Raw genomic sequence first — 20,742 nt, forward strand, 5'->3', positions numbered from 1 at the left:
CCAATCCGTGAGTATGTGTTTAGGCTTTCTTTTCTTAGAACCCTAAACATATATAGGGATTATTTTAAGGTCCATCTAGGGTTGCGTGAGTATTGAGCAAAGTCTTGTTCATGAAAATTATGACCGGAGACAATATTTGCCCTAGTTCATCTTGAAGAAGTTGTTATGTTTGTACACCATAGGGTTTTGTGACCAAGAAATTTCGTGATCTTCATCGGTTGATGAACTAAAGAACTTTGCAACCAACATCCTTCTCAAGTTGGTGACTAAGTTGCGTACTGGGATCCGTGCATCTATTGGTCAGTCACATACTGGGAGCCATGCAATACAAGGAGAGATTGTCACTATAGAACAAGTCTTATTGTGTATTGGGGTAAGGGTTCAACTGTAGGTCGGTATAAGGTACTGCGATTCCTTTACTTGTAACTGCTTATTTTGATAATAATGGATTCTCGAGAGTAGTGACCTTAAAATCACCTAGTGAGGTTTTTGCCTCGAAGATTTTCCCCATTCATAAACAAATCACCGTGTCAACTTTTATTTTCCTCTTCCATGTACATTGCATGTTAATTTGATTAATTAATAAACTTGGTTAATTAATCAATTAATTCATCACAAGAGGTCAATACATTTTTGGCCTATCAATATCACATAGCAATACAATGCAAAAAGTAGTGTTTTACTAAATAACATTTGTTTGGTACCTGAGAAGGATTTGAATCACGCATACAAGGGCTAAGTTGGGTGAACATTTACCTCATGTGTGTCATCACTTCGGCCATTTGTTGTTGGTGCCTTGCTTCTACTTGGGAGAGTTGTTCTTGATGCCTTGCTTTTGATTGGGAGAGTTGTTCTTGTACTTGGGCTAGTTGCTCCCTAAGGGAAGTCTCTAACTATGAAATCCTTTGGGTTGTTCTACTTGACAACGATGGAGTCGAGGTAAACTGTGAAAGGTTTGTGGCACTTCTTCCAGATAGGGTGATTCCAAATCCCACCCCACGTACACATCCAGGGCACTCTGGGCCAAACACCAGAGCATACGCATCGTCTTTGCACCAGAGGACTCCACTACCAAGCTCTTCTTGTAGTCGCATGCCCTCTTAAGTCAAAGTTCTTCCATCTTATCCTATATGTTTTCCCACAAGAACCAAATAACATATTGCACACCATAAAAAATACAAACACAAAATTCTCTAAAATTTGATTCAAATTGTGCTTACCATGTTCTCTTACTCATTGGGAGTAACAGCAGCCCCATCTTTCCTAAAGTATACTTTTCAATACACATATGTACGCTCGATCGGAGCCCCTTTAGCTTTTGCCTACATGATGAACAAAATTTCATACAATAAACACAATTGCTCTCATAATGTCATGTTGTTTATCATTTGCATTGACTAAGGCGTTCATGAATTCTAAGTTTACATCTACCACCAGCAAGAAAATAAAAGACTATTTTCAACAATTAATGTGATTCAGAAGCATAAAATCAGCTTATGTGATACACGAAGATAGTAGCACTTGTAATGCATTTCTTACCATTGCATCAGAAATTTGTGCAAAACTTTTGGGCCCAGACCTTGCTATCTCCTTCTGTTTATCTCGACTTTCCTTATTCTTGTTACTTAATGTCTGCGACCACATTACCGTCAAAGTATATGAAAAAAAATCTCCTGACTAAATTACCACTAAGATGAGATAGATGAATAGAGTAGCAGTACCTGTGTTTTTTCCAAAAACCAATAGTTAACCATCTCCATCCACTGCACTTTGTCAACCATCAACGGTTTGTTGGCCAATACTTGTTCCTTTGTCATTCCACGTTTATAGTGATCCTTCTTCAACTTTGTCCTCCAATTTCTCCTCAGGAACCCGAGTTGTTGCATTGCCTATTCCATTTGATCGGGTGGTGCGACAATAGTGGGGTCAATTAGATACCGTTTCTGAAATGCAAAAGTGGAGTTAGCAAAACACAAGCATGGACCCTATTGAATATGAAATTTTATTAGGACAGCAGCAGTAAATGACTGTTACTTATACTTTATTTTCATACTACCTCAATCTCAATCCAACAATCTTGTTTAAATTTTTCAGGGACACTTGGCCACCTAGCAAGCGTAAGTGGGAATAATAAGTCATTCTCGCAAAAAGTGCCCAACCACCAAACAAATGTGTCACCGTCCTCCCCAATCGGTTGGCCTTGATCAGTTAACGGCAATAGGACTTTGTACTCACCATTCAATGCCCATATGTCAGCTAGCCTTGTAGGACCACGTCTTTTAGGCCTATTTTCCACTGCTGGGGTTTGTTGATAATCATCTTTATATACAAAACCACCATTATTATTACTAAATTATCAAATCTCATGACATATCACACCACGAAAAAATTATTCATCTAGTAAATTTAATAATTAAAGGCTTATAATTTCATTTAAACAAAACATCAGTACATTTAGGCCTTTCTCCCACGCATTCATATAACCTAAAGGATGAAAATGTTAGGCTGCCCCTAGGCCCTCTCCTGGGCCCTCATTCGATATAAATTAGATATCATTGAAATAGCAGAAACTACTGAAGTAGTGACATAATAGGAGAACTGTAAAGCCATTCAAGAAAGTACATAAAATTACGGAAGTCAAATTCTTAGAACTATATTTTGCTTTAGGTATAAGCTGGTAGGTATTTCATAAAGCACATTATTTTTTGTTGTTTGGGATAATAAATGCCAAGTACTTCTCAGCCCATATGGCTGATCCTTTGATTAATCAAAAAACGCAGCACACAAAATTTATTAAATTAATCACATTGAGAAAATTCCCCAAAAGAATAACAAGTCCTAGGGGATTCACTCCTCTGTAGAGCATGAAGATTGTGAACACTACATTGGTAGGTTCCCTCCCCTCTTCACAACAGTGGTGCAGATGGAGAATTTTCCAAATACCACTTTTTGATTGGAAATTATTTTTCTATTAGAATAAGCAATTCTTCCATACAATACAAACCTTTAACAATGATCCAACCAAGGTAAAAACTCATTTTGGGGATCTCATCAACTACTAAAGAAGGGAATTACTCTCTATTCCTTTTCAGTCCAAAAAAAAAAAGAACCTTAATAATTTTCACAAAGTAAACCTATTTGGCTTAAAGGTCATCAAATAGCCCATGACCCATGGGCTGGCCTATTATCCCGCTAGCCCATCAAGCTAATGGGTAGCCCGACCCATGGAAAGCCCAATAGCCCAATGGGACAGGTTATGGGTTGGTTTCTTTACCCATGGGCGCCCAGTGGGCTGGCCCGTTAGCCCAACCCATTAGCCCGACCCGTTAGCCTAACTCATTGCCCAAAATTCATAACAAAATAATTTGGAGTGATTGTGATATTATAAAAACTTTAAGACCACACACCTAACCACTAAATACTTGGAGTGATTGTGATACAATATACATAATATATATATATATATATATATATATATATATATATATATATATATATATATATATATATATATATATTGGTATTAGTCTAGTAGCTTTGACTTTTAAAACTAAGTTACTAAGATGACCGTTGCCCTACCTTTGTGCCTCTGGAAAGAAAGTCATTCTTTCCTTTGATAAATTCCAATTCTTCCCTTACAAGTTACAATTATAGAAGAAATTCCTTAAAAAAATATATAAAAAAAATAAGAAGCTTACTGTTGGTTGGAAGAAATTCTTTCCTTTAAGAATTGATATTTGATTCTTCATATATTTCCTTTAAGAACTGATATTTGATTCTTCAAATATTTCCTTTAAGAATTAATATTTGATTCTTCAAATATTTCCTTTAAGAATGCTTACCATTTGAACAAAAGTCAATTCTTTTTTTTTTTTTTTTAAGTATCCAATCTAATAATATCTCATTTCTCTCATTTTACTCACAAAAAATCTCTCAAATTCAAACTCTCCCTACTATTCTCAATTTTTCATCTCTTATTAATTTTGCCCTCTTATAGTTATATACTCTATAGAGTAATAGTATTATATTTTTAATAGTTATATTTATACAATTACAAGTATCAAATAATCAAATTCTTTAAGTTGGAGGCTTGGAACTTGGAGGCTTGAGCATCCAATTGCATTTGAAAATCAACTTCTTCAAATTGGAGTAGAACTGTGGAAGCTATTTGTCTCAAAATTCGATTGATTGGGTAACATCTTTTCATAACTTTTATTATATACTTGTTGTCTCATTACTTGTATACATTATTTTTGTTAGTTTTCAAAATTTTAAAATGACACATCATACTAGATGATCTAGATGAGCAAGGGCAACATTTTGAGGTCAATTGGTTCCCCCACACCCCCAATTTCCCCTACATCTAATGTACCAACTAATAATAATACTACACTCGGCTCAAATCCAAGTTTTACTAATAAAAAATTATAAAGTGAAGTTTGGAAAATTTTTGATAGGGTAGAGAGGATAAAACAAGATGGAACAAAAGAAATTAAAGATATATGTAGCGAATGTGGTGATGAGCTAGTTGGTGGCCCAAGTGCAGCGACTAACCATTTAAAACGTCATATGTTAAATAGTTGTAAGCGAAAAAATCAAATGGATATTACAGATTTTCAACAATTAGGAAAAGATAAGGAGGGAAATTTAACTACATTTATTTACATTGATGCAAATGCACGTAATGAAGTAGTAGAATATCTTGTTAAAGCTGAACACCCATTTACATTTGTTGAAAATCATGATTTTACAGGAATGGTAAAACGTGGTTTTACTCCACAATATAAAGGATTTTTTGCATCCACCGCAAAAAGAGATATTATGAAGAGTTTTAAATTTTATAAAGAAAAATTAAAAAGTATTTTGCATGCACATAGTGGTAGATTTTGTTTAACTTCAACCTGTGGACATCAAGAAATAAATTAGGTTTTCTCTCTTTAACTATTCATTATATTGATTCTAATTAGAATTTAAATAAAAGAATAATATCATTTAAAATGTTGGAATCTCCACACACGCGGGATATAACATTGCAAATCTTATTAGTGAGGAACTTCAATATTGGGGGATTACTGATAAAATATTTTCAATAACACTTGATAATGCAACAAATAATGATACAGCTGAGATGTTTTTAAAAGAAAAATTAAGCTTACCTTTACATGGTACATTATTTCGAATACGTTGTTGTGTACATATTTTAAATATAATTGTACAAGATGGTTTATCAAATTTATCCTCATCTATTGAAAAAATAAAAGATATTGTTCGTAATATTAATAGTTCTCAAGCAAGATATGAATTGTATATAAAATGTTGTATGGAATTGAAAAGAAACATATATATATATATTGATGTGCCTCCTAGGTGGAATGCTACTTATCTTCTTTTAGATTCAGCAATAAAATATAGAGATGTTTTCAATTTATATTATTCTCATCTTTCTCAAAATTCATGTTGTCCTCTAGAAGAAATTGAAGAACATGATTGGATGTTAGCAGAACTTGTAAGAGACTTTTGAAAGGTTTTTGATGATTCAACAAAAATATTTTGTGGTGTATATTATCCAACACCTTGTAGAGTTATAATTCAATTGACTAACATTTGTGCAAAATTTTCAAAATTTTATGGGCAAACTTTTGGAATATTTGATGAAATGTTAGATTTAATGATACAAAAATTTGACAAATATTGGGGAGATATTCCTTTGAATTTTGGAATGGCTATTGTTCTTGATCCTAGATTTACAATTGAAGAGTTGAATGTTTTTTTAGAAATAATTTATAATGATGAAGTTGAAAAAATTCAAAAGACCATACAATCATTTCAAAATTCAATGACACAATTATTTGATTATTATAGAAATGCTTATAAAAATTCTGAAATTGGTGCCCAAACACAAAACACAAGAAGCTCTTTGTCCTCTACTAGTTTTCTAGGTGACCAAGAAGAACAAAATGCTTATCACATGGTTAAAAGAAGAAGAGAACAAGCATCTTCAGTAACATCAGGTGGGTTATTGGAATTTCAACGTTATTTAAATCAACCTTTACTTGAAATTAATGAAGAATAATCATTTGATTTATTGGGCTGGTGGAAAACAAACCAAAGTAATTATCCCATACTTTCCATTATGGCTCGTGAAGTATTATCAGTTCTTGTTTCCACAGTAGCATCGGAAGCATCTTTTTCTGCAAGTGGTAGAGTTGTATCTGACAAGAGATGTGGTCTTAGCCCCGAGACTATATTGAGGCACTTGTGTGCTTAAAAGATTCAAACTTAGTAGACACAAGACGACAAGAAGCAGAACAAGAAGCAGAATTAGCAGAGGCATTTGAGCGATTGAAGTTAGAAAGGCCCAAGTGGATGCCAAGAAGTCCACCACATGACCAACAATCCACCACTTCAAGATAATGCTTGGCAAATAGTTATAAAATTTATGTAACAAGTTTTTCAATTTTTTTCTTAGATAAAATTATTTGATGTTTCAACACAAATAGATTGAGAATTGCAAATGATAGACAAGTGTGTGGGTGCCAACATAGTTGGGATGTACACATTTTGTAGTGATGCAACTATTTTCACTCTAATATATTCATGAAAATTTCAATGTACTTATTTATTCTTATTAATACAAGTTAATTAATCTTATTTTAGTACCTTTAATTAATACAAGTTAGTTGGGTGTCCTAGTATTTTTTTTTTAATAGAATCTTTTTAGTAGATTTAATTGTTCAATTTGATAGTTTGTAATAATATATAATTATAATTTTTTTGGTTAAATTTTATAACCCCATTGAAGACTTGATAAAAATGCCCATAGGTAGCCCATTAAACCCACCTTACTAGCCCAGCCAGCTAAAGCCCAAATGGGCATTGCCCATGGGTAGGGCCATGGGCTAGGGTTTTTCCATCCAGCCCAGTACGACTTAACCCATTGACTAGTCAACAACCCGTTAAGCCCAGCCCATTAGACCCATGGGCCAAGTAAAAAGGGGCCAGGCTAGCCCATTGACGAGGCCTACAATTAATAGAACTCAAATATAGGACACACTGACACAAAATGAAACAGAACGTATACACACACACACACACACACACACACACACACTCATACATACATATATTAATGCAAAACCCAAAAGATAAACTAGATCTAGAACATAAATCAGATCAGGGGCGGAGCCAGAGGGGGGCAAGGGGGGGCACCTGCCCCCTCTGACTCGTCCTAAAAAGTCTTATATATATATATATATATATGTATATATATAGCATTGTAATCAGATGGCACAATTTTACTTTTGTAATACCCTAGCCGGTGTTAACATTTGTAACCTTATGGCCTCAACCGGCCTTTATCTGTATTTTCCGCACATGGCTTCAACCAGCCTTAGTTTGTAACTTACCCCCTTTTGGTATCAAAGCCAAGTTGGCCCGGTCGGAGTTGTAAGTTACTATTTATCATTTAATCAAGTTGGTCGGCACTGCCGCCATAGTTATCCAAGTTATTTTGGCATTATAATTATTTTGAATTATTTTATGGATATATCTCCCATACCCCATATATTGTTTTACATCTATTTCTTGATAACTCATCCATTCCCATTTATTTATTTCTTCGTCTGCTATTATTTCATCATCTTCTTTTACATCTGCAAATGGTAGGCTGAGCCTCCTTCTTAATCATTCTATTTGTTATCCTGTGATTACTGGTTTAGATTAACTTTTGCTTCCCTGTTATCCAGATTCTTCTTGTTTTTGTGTTTAACCCTAAAGTTTGTTGCAGAAATATACCTGTGAGACTTGTTAACCGAGTTCTGTGTGGTCTCTAAGCCGTAATTGTCTGAAAAATCTTCCTGGTTTTGGTTTGGTCAGCCCGTGTGAGCCAAGGGAAGGCGTTGAAGGGTGGTCCCCATTTTGGAGGAGAAGTACGGTAGGTACAGAGTTCACAGATTAGGTGTCTATCTCATTGTTGTATACTTCTGTTTCAGATCTAAAGGTTAGATCTAGAAGTTTGAGGATAAAGGTGACTAGGTTGTAATTGTTGATTTAAGCTTGTAATTCAGAACAATGAATAGGTTGTTTAGAAGTTTCGCTTCTACCAGCAGTAGATGTTCCCAACCATCATCCATCCCAAAGATATCAGCAGATGTAGGAATACTTAATTCGGAGTCTTACGAGTTATCCGATATAGATCTAGACATAGAAGATTGGAATATCCTTAAAGTAGCCACCAACTAGATCTATAAGTCTTCATGGTCTTGGAAGAAAGCCTTCAAGACAAATTACCATGTTAAGACCATAGAACAAGTTTATGGTATAAACAAGGAGTACGAAACGTGTTACTTATTATCCCCCTCAGCCATTCAAGAACATAGAGACAAAAGTCATAACTTCCTACACATAGGTTTAGTCCAAGTAGGAGTTAGACCACTCATTAGAAGAGGTTTGAACAACTCAATCCTCATGGCCCTTAGAGATGCTCGTCACATCAGATTCAATGACAGCCTTCTAGGAACCATAGAAACTAGCCTTAGCAACGGACCAGTCCATTTTGACTGTTTCCCAGATTTCACTATCCACATCCATGATAAGAATGTTATCAAAGCCTTCACACTCAATATCAAGACCCATGGAACCCTCATGACATAGGGAACAAGTCCAATCGCCTTGATATATAGAGTTTACTACAAGTGCATGAGAACGAACATGAATGTCGGAGTACTTGGCAGAAGGGAAAGAGGTGAGACAACCCTCATCCAAACCACTGGCCCTAGTGCCAGGATTCAGGTCCCTAGAACCCTGAAATGGATAGAGGTCATATTCCTAGCCAATTGGACTTTAGAGAACGAGAACCATACTCTGCAGATCCAGAATCCAGATCTAGAATTTGTCCAGCAGCTAGCTGATGACATGATTAGGTTAAGCTTTGACAGATCTAGGCTCAGCATTCCTCTAGACTATGAGTGTAGACCACCTCTGGATATATCTCGGTTTAGATCTCCAACTGATCTACACCAACCCCATAAACAGTCATCGATCTACCTTAGAGATAGATCTGTATCCCAGCGTAGCTCAACTAGACCTTTAGGATCACCATTCCCAAGCTCTAGAAGAGATCTAGGAGTACAACTCCAGGGAGTTAGGACCAATTCCCAGCTTACCACACCTTGCTACACAGCTAAACAGGATTCGGTTGTCAATGAGGAAGATGATCGAGAGCTATCCCCCCCATCTGCATCTGGAACTAATATGGAACAACCTCCATCTCAGCAAGAGTCCATAGATAGCCAGCTTCTGGTTTTAAACAGAGAATTTGTTCCTGACCTAGAAGAATTAGGAAAGGAATTTAGTTCTGAGGAAAATAGAACTAAAAGAGAAGCCTACAAAGCCAATTACACCAAAGAGCATAAAGAAAAAGTATTTGCAGCTTGGACGACATTCATGAGGGAAATATCCCATAATGTCCCCTTTTTCATAAACTTTGAAAGGTACTCTAGTCAGCACAAGCAGTTTTGTGTTCTCACCAGAACATGGACCTTGGAAGGAACCAATGCAACTAAGGAAGTTGTTAGCCAGCTACCCACAACCAGGCACACCAGCCTCAGTTACCCTAAGGACAAAACAGCCTTAGAAATAGTTGTCCAGAAGCTAGAAGAACTAGTAAAGAAGAAACTAGCCATTTCTTCACTAGTTTCAACAAATCAGCTTAAGGTCTTAGATAACCGTACTACCTCTAACAGTTCCTCCTCTGACACAGAAGAAGAGAAAGAACCCTTAGAAGCCAAATGGAAACATCTGAAAATGAAAAGACTTGAAAACCGTGATAGTAGAACCTCTCGGTTAAGGATAATTTCCAAAGCCTATAGAAAGGCTTGGAAGCTTGAATAACATGCTCCACAGAAACTGGGAAAATGCTTCAAATGTGGCAAGCGTGATCATCTCAGAGAAAATTATGGAATCAAATCCTTTACCAAAAGAGTAGATGACCCAATGGTCAAATCTCAAGAGCCTAGCCAAACTCATCAGCCTTTAAAGCAGGAAACCAGTAAACCCGAATTAGGGAACCAGCAGCCCAAAGTAGATTTAAAGCAAATCTACAATAGATTTACCTAGACCAAGAAGGAAGTTACAATTAACGACCTTCAAAGAGAAGCCAAGGAAACCAAGTTTAAGATTAGGACCTTAAAGCAAGAACTAAATGCCCTCCAGAAAGCCCAACAGTTGGAAAACACTTCTCATCAAAGCAATGAGGAACATCCCTCATTCTAGTATGCCCTTGATGATGAAATAGATGAAACATTTAACCCCACAGCTGATCTTATCCAAGAACCCAGCAAAGAATTGTTCTTAGATACCATCAGTAGAATTAACTTCCATAAATGGCATTCCAAAGTCGGGATTGTCATTAGCAAAGATTTGAATTCGAGGTCATAACCTTAATTGATTCAAGTGCTGATCTCAATTGCATTTAAGAAGGAATCATTCCCTCCAAACACTTCAAAAAGTCTAAGGAGCGATTGACATCCGCAAGTGGCAGAAAAATGCAGATTGAATTCGAACTTCCTAAAGCCCATGTTTGCCAAGATAACATGTGCTTCAAAACCACATTTGTTCTTGTCAAAAACATGACAGACAAGGTCATCTTAGGAAATCCTTTCCTATGCATCCTGTACCCTTTCACAGTGGATAGTAAAGGACTTACTACCCATCCCTTTGGCCAAACCATCAAGTTTGAGTTTCTTAGTGGACTAGTGCCTAGAAACATTGGCACCATCCAAGAAAACTTTGTCTCCAAAACCTTAAACCTAATTAGTGCCAAGTCCATACAGCTTAAGTACCTTCAGGAGAAAATGAGATACAAGAAAGTTGAGGACCAACTAACTTGCAAAACCCTCCAAGAAAAGATCAGAAAGATTGAGGAAAAACTTAAGCAGGATGTCTACTCTGATCTACCCACAACTTTTTGGCATAGAAAAAGACACGAGGTAACTCTCCCATATGTCAAAGATTTCAATGAAAAGGATATCCCTACCAAAGCTCGACCTATCCAATGAACCAAGAACTCATGGATACTTGCAGAGCAGAGATGGAGGACCTCCTTAAGAAAGGAATCATCAGAAAGTCTAGATCCCCATGGTCCTGTCCAGCCTTTTATGTCCAGAAAAATGCTGAGATAGAAAGAGGTGTTCCTAGATTAGTCATCAACTACAAGCCCCTTAACAAAGTCTTAGAATGGGTAAGGTACCCAATTCCCAACAAAAAAGACTTAGTTAATAGGCTTAGTAAGGCAGTAGTTTTCAGCAAGTTTGATATGAAGAGTGGATTTTGGCAAATACAAATTAGAGAGCCTGATAGGTATAAGACAGCATTCACCACACCCTTTGGACATTACGAATGGAATGTAATGCCCTTTGGTCTCAAAAATGCACCTTCTAAATTCCAAAATATCATGAATGAGATTTTTAATCCATTCTCCAGTCATGCCATTGTCTACATCGATGATGTACTCATCTTCTCTGAAACTTTGGAACAACATCAAAAACACCTAAGAGCATTCCTCCATACTATCAAACTCAATGGTCTTGTTGTTTCAGCAGAGAAGAAGAACAAGGGGAAAGCACCTGCAAAGGGCTATCCTCAAGACAAAAGACTTCCAGCGGGACAGTCTTTTGTAATGCATGAAGACGCATCCTCTACCAGCCATAGAGGATCGACATCCCTTCAAGAATTTGTCCCTCCAACTGTGACATATTCCAATGGTGATATGGCTATTGTTTTACAAGAAAGTCTTATCCTGGAAATACCATTTCAAAAATGGAGTCTATACAAATTTGCCAGCCTCTATTAAATTCATCCTTGATAACCTTCAAATGGCCTTTACCCAAAACAGCAATAAACTTTTCCAAAGAACCCTCAAAGCAATAGAAATCCACCTAGTAAACCTTGAGGCAGAAAACCTATCCTTCCCTAGTCAACTCTTTGGCAAAGAGGATATCCATTACATGGATAGAAAGACTACCATGGGCACTGACTATGCTAGACTCAGTCTATCTTAAGAAGTGTTGTTGCCAACTTGCTTCCTGAGATACAAACCAGTATTTTAGGATCCAAGGCAATGTTCGAATCATCTGATGAATGGTTTGAGCATTTCAAAGTCTTGATCACCACTCCTTATCCATATGCAAATTTAGGAGATACAGGTGAAAACCCAGTTCAGAATGAGTGGGAGAAATATTTTGGGGGCAGTCTCAGAGTATATGAGCAACAACATCCTTTTCCAGGACTCCTTATAAACTTTGAAGTAGAACGTGACAAGGACCTTAGCTGGTTATCAAAAATGTTTGAATATGGCTTCATAAAAATGATCAAACTATCAAGCCATGACCAGATCAGCCAGTTTCCATAAATCATTCAATAGGTTGTGAAACAGGTCAAAAGTCCTTTCGTTTCCATCAGATGCTGGAGCACAATCCCACAATGGGAAAGAAACAACTGGATGACAGTCCAACCATCCACTCATCTTGTCCTCATTAATGGCCATACTCATCAAGGGCCCTGGTATGAAGGAGATTCCTACTTATCATATAGTTATCCATACACTCTTGCAGACTGTTGGAAAAAGCATTCCACCAATAAAATCCTTGATACTGTGCAAGATTTATGGAAATACTACCATCATGTTGGTAACACAGGAAGAATTTCTATTTTCACCAACAAAATGTACTCTGCTGCTATTCCAGATCTCCACAGGGTTGGTTACATTAATCCCAGTCAGTTCATCACAAAAGAACTAGATTATGAGCCATTAATATACTGTGGATTATGCAACCATTATGCCATGTATCACGAGCATAATTGCGACGATGATTCCCAGTGGGATCCTTACGAAGGATATCCATCAGATGCTCCTGATACTGATTAAAGCATCCTAACTAAGCAACTCAGGATAAGGTTCCAATCCGATTACTATTCAAAATCAGCACCAGCCACTGATATGAACAGTACCCAAACAGTACCAGCACTTGGCAGATTCCCGACAAATTACTATTCATCCAACAGCGACAGATGAACATTACTCTAGAAAATCAAGGGGACAAGTCACTATTCATGAACAGTAAAAGTTACTGTTCACAAACATAATCATCCAGAATCACTGTTGCTTTCGATGGAAAGAGTTGAGCATTTCACCTCCCGTGATTCCAACAATCTTCAAATGGCATCCAAGGCTCCCTCCAGCCTATATAAGGCAGCCAAGACTCCATTCTGAAGCAGGTTAAATTTTAGGAGCAACTCCAAAATACCTCAGAGGTCCAGTTTTAAGAAGAACTCCAAAACACCAACAATTACAGTGCTAAAGGCTGCAAAGCTGAGTGAGGTGTTGATGTTTTGGAGTTCTTCCTAAAACTGGACCTCTGAGGTATTTTGGAGTTGCTCCTAAAATTTAACCTGCTTCAGAATGGAGTCTTGGCTGCCTTATATAGGCTGGAGGGAACCTTGGATGCCATCTGAAGATTGCTGGAATCACGAAAGATGAAATGCTTTTACTGAAGTGAAAACTCTTTCCACCGAAAGCAACAGTGATTCTGAATGATTTTGTTTGTGAACAGTAACTTTTAAGGATATATATATATATATATATATATATATATATATATATGTTTATGTAAAGTGAGTTAGCTCCTGACTTAGAATAGAAAACAAAGAAATAGTTTTCCTAAACAAACTGTACGTGACATGTAATAAATAATAAAATAACAAATTTTCCAATTGAGAAAGTTTAGAGACACAATAAAATCTTACAATATTTTCACATTACTCTTATTTTTAGTTGAGATGAATCTCAAAATAATTTATTTTATTTTATTCTGACCAATGATGTACTAACACCTCAATTTTTTGTAAAAATATTGTGAGATTTTGTGGTGTTACAAAAACAACTCCTTCCACTTTAAACAATCTGACACAAAATAAATGCCACCAAACTAAACTTGTTAAAGCTGTTTACACTTTTGACCAATATTTAGGCTATGTTTGGTAACAATTTTTGTTTTCTATTTTCAAAAACTTATTTTTGAGAATATAAAGAAAAAACAATTTTCTTGTATTTTTGAAATAAAAAACATGTTTAGTTAGTTGAAATTAAAAAGATAGTTTTGTGAAGAAAAAAAATAGAAAATACTAAAATATATTGTTATTAAGTTTGAACTCTAATGATAACTCATTAAATGAGTTATATTCATTAAATTAAATGTGTATTTTTATTGAATTTTGAAAATTAGAAACTGAAAACAGCATTTTGCATGTTTTCAGTTTCCTTTACAAATTAAGTTTTAAGAATAGTTTTTGTTTTCTGTTTATTTTGGGTTGCCAAAGAAGTTTTTTAGTTTCAAAAGTAGAAAATTATTTTTGAAAACAAAAAATTTGATGAAAAAACAGTTACCAAACATACCCTTACTCTTTTTATCATTTTCTTTTTTCACTTACCTAAATTTCCTTCTTTTCTCATTTGAAGTTCTGCCCATGGAGCTCTAATTACACCTAATAATATCTGGTATGGTACTAAAGCATTAAAATGTCCATTACTTTTTCCTCCTCCATCTCTTGCATTTTCATAGTTTCAAAATTTGAGTTTCTACCATAAATCCAAATTTTTAAATAATTAAAAGAATAGAGAAAAGTTGAAATTTATTTCCTCAATTTATTTTGAGGAATAAAATTAGATCTCTAAACCTTATGTACATAGATTAATCTCTTACTTTGATGATTGATCATCAATAACTATGAATTAGATGTTTTACAATTGTTATTTATTTTACAATTGTTTAATTTTGATAGGCTTTGTATGACAATTATTGTTTGTTTATAATTTTATTATTAATAATGTTAGGTTATTTTTTTATTATTGTCCTTTGATCTTGGCCCCCTAAACTAAAATTCTGACTCCGCCACTGAATTAGATCCAAAGCAAAATAAAAATAAGACCCCCATATCTAAACGAAATTGGCCCTGGATCCATAATCAAAATGACAATTAAAAAGAAAATACTTTTCTTTTTTTTATTTATCTTGCTCTCGGTGATGGAATCATCAAATTTCTATTAATAGCAAAGAACCAGTGGCCTACATTTGGTAAAGCCTCTTAACTCAAGTGGTTGTCTCTTCTAACCAATCTCCGCTTCATCTTGTGGTACTTCTTGGGATCTGTCTTCATACCACTCTTCTTTTAGATCTCCTCAGCCTTAACATCCTCATGGATGAGGAAATCAGCTTGGTACACCACTGGTAGTCCTGGAGGGTCACTGTGGCCGAGTTACAAGCGAAACCTATAGCGGTGGCATGGTCCCATTTTGAGAAAATATTGCATGAACACCAACGGACCAGGACTCCAAGGGTTGTTATGGTCTCATTAAGGACAGATAGTGTGTTGTATTTGAGTTCCATAGATTGTGGGTTTGGCTCATTTTTCAGCCAATTTTTCTTTGTTTGGTTGCGTTTGGATCAAAAGAAAATGAAAGAAAATAACAAAGACTTTTGAGGTTTTTTTTTAAAAAATTTCTAATGTGGTTTTTTATATTTATTAAATGTTGAGGTGGCATTTTTTTTTATGTTAATTAAATTTTATAATATTATTTCCTAAGTCACCTAAGCTTCAAGTGTGCCAATTATGCACATCACTAACCATGTAAACATTTTCCGTTAGTGAGTTAACAGTAGGTACCTAATTAACAGCAATTAATAGGGACCAAATTGACTACTATCAAAATGTAGGGATCAAATTGATTGTAACCCCAAAATTAGACATGGCAAAACGGGCGGGTCGGGTCAGGTTCGGGTCAATCAGGTTGCGAATCAAACAGGTCACGGGTAAAAAACGGGTCATCTTAAGCAGGTTAAAAATGGGTTCGGGTCAATCGGGTTGCGGGTCGTGGTTGACCCGTATTTTTCACATGAATTTTTTTTTAATAAATAAAACAACATATATTTGTCATTTGGAAAGTTATGCAACAAATTATTTGATGTAAAATACATTATTTTGACTTCATCACTTATATCAAGAATGAATTCAATTAAACTTATTAATACTTATTCAATAATTTTAAAATTATACAAATCCTAACATTGCTATCCAAAACAAAATAACACAAACATGAGTAACAAATACACATGTTTTATTTCTACACAATATCAACATTCCAAAATATAAAACAAAATTACAAATGACTTATTGGAGAACTCGTTTGATAAAGAATAAAAACATATAAGAAATTTACAATCTTGAAAATTAATTTTATAATCTATTATCAATTGTGGTTGGCACTCTATTTCAATTTGAGATATACATTAAAATTTGATTACTTACTTATTTATACATGGTCGCTTTTATGAATATCATATCATTGTTAAGCAACACACACTCTAGGAAATATCATAATTTATTTTAAAAACTGTTTACTTTGGACATAAATTGTTAAAAAAATAATTCTAAGCATTCATAGTTTATGCTAATTTGATACTTTGGCTTCACTATTTTTACACTTGTAAATGTTTCTCACACGTCTACAATTATAAATCTATATTTTTAACTCTACTGTAACCATATTATTATGGCATGTACTTTATTATTTGATATCTAAAAATCTTTACTCATTACAGAATGCTCAACCTTTTATCTTTCAATTAATTTGCATATGTAAATGTATCAATTGTTTCCTTAAAGCTTACAGTAAACAATTAAACTACTATTGTCTTAATTTTACTTTTTTTTTACCAAAAAAAAAAAGTTTTAAAAAAGTGATTCGGGTCGAGTCGGGTCGTAGGTCGGGTCAGGTTGACTCGTAAAAAACTCGGAAAACTCGGGTCGGGTCACGAGTTAACCCGTTTTTATTTCGGGTCAAAAAAATCGGGTTTGGGTCAGGCTAGAAAATTTTGACCCGTTTTGCCATGTCTACCCAAAATATAGGGATGAAAATGATGTTTTTGCCTAATCTAATTTGTTAGTCAATTTTTTATTTAATTATTCTTATCTAGGTTAAACAATCATCACATGTAACATGCACAGTGGTAAACTAAATAACACCCCAAGAAAACTAATGAAACAACTTGTTTCAAGATAAAAAAAAAACTGGAGGGAACTTTCCCAAGAGAACAATCCACTAAATTAAATAGAGATTTACATTAAAAAATGTCAATTCCTAGTGAATCTAACACAATTATCATGCTAGGCTCTAAACTCCTCAAACTTCTTTGATTTGGATCTATTCTCATATGAACCACTTGTTCATGCCTTGATCTTCAGTACGCTTGATAGCTGAAGGCTTGGCTTCAACTTTACTCCATCGATACTAGCAATATGGATTTGATCTCCGGTAGGTACTTGATAAATTTAGAAGGTACAAAACCTCACAGCTCTCACTAGAATAACCCTTAAGACTTGAAAAACGTGTATTAATGTTTTCCTTTTATATCTATCAGTGTTGGACTCGAACCCTAATCGTTTTGAGGGCTATTGGGCCTGATTTAAAAATCTGCAAAATTGCAGTTCGATCAATTGAGCCTTCTCTTCTATCGATCAAGCTTGACAGATTTTGACTTCTTCTTTCTTTGGCTTGTACATTCTTGAATCTTGACTTGTATCTACTTAAGCAATGTCTAAAACACTTCAAAGACCTTAAGATCTAATCCTAGACAATTTTTGTTCTCGATTTTATAACATATAACATATTAAGAACCTAAACATTTATGACTAAATATTTAAAACCTAACAAAAGTTTTCTTATTAATCATTAAGTTATTTTAATTTTTAATCTAGTCTTTAGGTCGCCTCCTTTGGGATTTGACCACTAAGCCGTAAATCATTTGATCCCATACTTAGTGAGCTACACCCAATTACTAGAGGTGGCGGTTGGCTCTGATACCAAAAGTTAGGAACCTATGGGTAGAACTTACCCTTGAAAACCAATTTACAAATGGAGGGTGCCCAATAGCTTCTAAACACAAGGTTAAACTTACACTTAATTCATGTGGGACACTAGGATCATAACATATCTAGGTACCCTTGAAGTGGCTTACAACAATTACTACTCCCATTCAGCATTCTTATTTTTCCACAATTCATATTCATACTCTAGCAAGTTCTTATAATTTAGTATTAGAGCTGACCACCACATTGATTAATCAAACGTAGCTCATTGAGTATAAGATCAAATGAGTTGTGGCTTTGTGGTCAAGTCTTGGAGGGGGCAACCTAGAGGCTAGATTAAAATGACTTACTAAGTCATTGAATAACTGATAAGTGAGTGGAACTGCCAAATGGAGAAAGGGTTACCATTAAGTCGATGTCAATAGAGTGAGCTATCATGGAGATCGGCTCCGGAGCGTGGTGATACGTTATAATTTTAGTGTCTCATTTAGATTAAGACTAAGATTAACCATGTATTTATAAGCTTTTGAGCACTGTTCCTTTGCAAACCAAATTTTCAAGTGTGAGTTCTACCCATGGGTTTCTATCATGTTATTAATTATGGAAGACTATATGTCTTACATTTGATTATGGAAATTAATAAAATTGACTAGAATTTTTTTTCAAACATTGGGTACATTTTTAAACTATCAATTGATATCTTTCTTTATTAAACATTTTCAAATGAAACTAGTTTAACTTCATGATTTTGAAATGATACTAGTGGAATGTGCAAAGAAAATCAATTAGTGATTTATAAGAAAACTGATGTAATATGTTCGTTTAACATTTTCTCTAATATTATCCTATGGCACTATTAGAGTATTTCTAGTTATTTTAATATTTCAGCAAATCTATATATAATAATAATAATAATAATAATAATAATAATAATAATAATAGGTAAAACTGAGAGAAAATTCAATTAGATTTTAAATTGGAACTCAATTAAAGTGTAATTTTGCACCATGTATCCCGTCTAATCTAAGTTTTTAAATTTTTGTACCAAGTGAGTTAATCCAATGTAAAAATTGGATTTCAATTAGAATTTAATTTTGCGACATGTGTCCAATCTAATCTAAGTTTTTTAATTTTTGTACTAAATGAGTTAATTTAGTGTCAAAAACGAAGAGTCCAATATAAGTAAACCATAAAAAAAATATAATTTTTGAATGATTTTATATTTATGGGCTTTTATTTTTGTTGAACTAAAAACAATTCAAGTTTATAAGTTATATATATATATATATATATATATATATATATATATATATATATATATATATATATTAATATGCAAAATTGAAAGAAAATCCAATTAGATTTTAAATTGGAATTCAATTAGATTCTAATTTTGAGTCACATGTTCCATCTAATCAAAAAAATTTTAATTTTTGAACCATGTTAGTTACTTCAATGTAAAAATTATATTTCAATTTTACGGCATGTGTTCTATCTAATTGAAATTTTTTAATTTTTGTACCAAATAAGTTAATTTAGAGTAGAAGACAAAGAGTCCAATATAAATAAATCATAAAAAAACATAATCATATATCTAACACTATATATAAAATTAGAGGAAGAGAAAGTTTCAATGATATTATATTTATGAGCCTTTTTTTTATAACTAAAAACAATTCAAATTTATAAGTCATCTATATATATATATATATATATATATGTGTGTGTGTGTGTGTGTGTTAAACTTAGAGAAAATCTAATTAGATTTTACAATTGAAGTCCAATTTTGTGCCATGTGTCCTAAATTATTTATTTTTAGATAAAGTTTTATTTCTTAATTTTAGAATCAAATGTAAGACCATATCATAAATATCTATTCAAGTGAGTTATTGTGTACAAAAATCAAAGAGTCTAAAATTAATGAACATAAAAATATTTTAAAAAATAGACAATTTACATTCTCTACCTAATAACATTCTTACAAGCCTTTTTAAAAAGTTTTAAAAAAAAATTTAAGAATACTTATCAATAATATTTAAATTATATATGTAAGATTACTATTAAATGCATCTTAATGTGTACCTTTTAAATACATTCATACATATGTATGAAATTACAAACTAATACGTAATTAAAAACTCAAAAAAAAACTCACGCAATAATCTCAATATTTTGTCCCATTAAAATAACGTTGAAGGGTACCCTGGCCACTCCTCGCCAGACTTGGTGATGATATGCTCCTCGCTAAAGAATTTTTTTTTTTTTTTAAAAGAAAGAAAGAAAGAGGAAAAACCATCAGTCACTCACTCACTATCCACCTTTCTTTCTCTATTTTCACTCCCTCCCTGCCTTTCTCTCTCTTTGCTCATTGTAGCTATGTGTGGGTGTCTCTTTATCTCTTTTTTCATTGGTTTTTAGCGAGGAGGAGGTTGATCTCACTGGTGCTGATGTCAATACCGGCCAAAATTAAAGATTTGGACGGAATGCAAAAGTGAAAAAAAAATGAAGAAAAAGGTGATGTACAGGCCGTGTTAGGGGGGAAACAAAAAGTAAAAAGATGAGAATAAGTGCTATTTAGTATATGTATAATATGAACAGAGGAAATGAAAATATATTGAAAGATAAGATGATGTAGCGGCGTTTTGAGACTGAAAATATGAAAGGAGATGAGAAAAGTGGAGAGACCACAGACATGAGATGAGAAAGAAAGAAATAGATTAGACTTGGTGAGTGGCTTTTACGTGGGTGGGTTTGGGAAATGGGAAAGGAGCTATTAGAAACCTTCTTGGGAATTCTTTGGGTAGAATTACCCAACATGTT

This window comes from Castanea sativa, chromosome 2, assembly GCF_040712315.1.
Source record: "Castanea sativa cultivar Marrone di Chiusa Pesio chromosome 2, ASM4071231v1".
Taxonomy (NCBI): Eukaryota; Viridiplantae; Streptophyta; class Magnoliopsida; order Fagales; family Fagaceae; genus Castanea; species Castanea sativa.